A 1,645-nucleotide genomic window follows, 5' to 3' on the forward strand; every position below is an offset into this window, starting at 1 on the left:
ATGCCCTGCTCTGGCCATCTCCCCCAGCGAGCGGCCCAGCCTGTGGAAAAGGGTGGCAGGCAGCTGCGCTTTGCCCAGCTGTCGCAGGAGGCCACAGCCCCAACCCCAGACTCTGCGCTAGCGGTGGGCTGTGACCTGCACAGTGCCTGCAATTACACCGCACCCCCTATGGAGAAAGCCCTTAAGAAGACAGACTCAGCTCTTCCTTCTGGGAGTTACGGAAGAGGAGCTCCACGTTCTGGCTTGACTACAAAACACTTCATAGATGTAGGAGCTGGTGTCATAGATGAAGATTATAGAAGAAACATTGTTGTTGTACTGTTTAATTTTGGCAAAGAAAACTTTGAAGTTTAAAAAGGTGACCGAGGGGCCAGCAGGTGGCATAGTGGTTCAGGCACTGGACTCCCATGTGGCTGACCGCGATTCAAGTCCTGGTCTTGATGACTTGCTTCCTCATTCTCTCTCTCTTGCTCTATGGTCAAACTGAAAAAATAATAATGATGATGAATAAAATAAAATATTTAAAATAAAAGGTGACCAAAATTGCATAGCTCATTTGTGAACGAATTTTTTACCCAGAAACAAAATTTCAAGGTTTGGGTGACAATGAATGGGGTCCAGGATGTTTGGGGTCCACTGGAAAGAATTAAAATTCATGCCATGAATAAAAGATGAAAAATGTAATTTTTTTTTTCTTAAAGGGTTTTGCTTAAATTGTTTCATATTTCTAGAAACTTAATAGCTTTAACTTTGAAAAACATTTTGTTTTCCTAAGAGTAAGGACAGGGTACCTTTGGGATCAGATAAAAACTTTCTCATGTTTTTCTACTATTGATAGTTACATAAAAATCTGCTTTGTGGTGAACTAATGCAAAGTGTCTCTTTTTTTTTTTTTTAATTAAAAGACATCAAGTGCCGATACAAAAAATGGTATTAATTAATTCAGTAAATGTCTTTTACTTTAAAAATCATGAACAGTGCTTTTTATTCAATAAATTTAAGTTATTTGGCAAACAAGAATTGTTGTACAAGCTGAAATAAATAAAAAGACATTAAAGTTTTTTTAAAAAGAATTATTTGATTTTATTTATTTATTTATTTATCTTAATTTGACCAGAGAGGGACAAAGAGAGAGGGAAAGTGAGAAAGCAAACCATCAGGTCCATGACTCAATCCTCAGTTGGCCATGTGGGAGTTCAATGCCTTTAACCACTACGCCACCTGCCGGCCCCATTTTTTTTTCTTTTTTTTAAAACTCCACATCACCAAATAATTATTTCAAATCAGAATTAAAAGAACATTTGACAGGGCCAGCAGATGGCATGATGATTAAGGTGCTGGACTCTCACATGGTCGACTATGGTTCAAGTCCTGGAGCTGGCGGCTTGATAATCATCCTGGGTGCATGTGTGTCCATGCCAAAATCCCAAGAAGAGAATGGAGGGTAAAGGACTGTGGCATGGCCATCCCACTGGAGGGTGATTTTTCACTTTCCCTTCTCTCTCTGTCTCTCTCCAGCAAGTGCACACGCCCTATTGCAACAACCTAACCATAACACCAAAAAAAAAAAATTGACAATTGTGACGTGTATGTTTTGTACAAACTGACTCATGACAAATTACTGGATTAATTTTACTTTACTTCT

General features: G+C 39.1%; 1 pseudogene; it reads left to right on the plus strand.

Moving 5' to 3' along the window:
• Positions 1 to 650, plus strand: LOC102485919 (deoxyuridine 5'-triphosphate nucleotidohydrolase, mitochondrial pseudogene; annotated as a pseudogene).
• The last annotated feature ends 995 nt before the right edge of the window (positions 651 to 1,645 follow it).

Source organism: Tupaia chinensis, unplaced genomic scaffold (assembly GCF_000334495.1).
Source record: "Tupaia chinensis unplaced genomic scaffold, TupChi_1.0 Scaffold000437_1, whole genome shotgun sequence".
Lineage (NCBI taxonomy): Eukaryota > Metazoa > Chordata > Mammalia > Scandentia > Tupaiidae > Tupaia > Tupaia belangeri.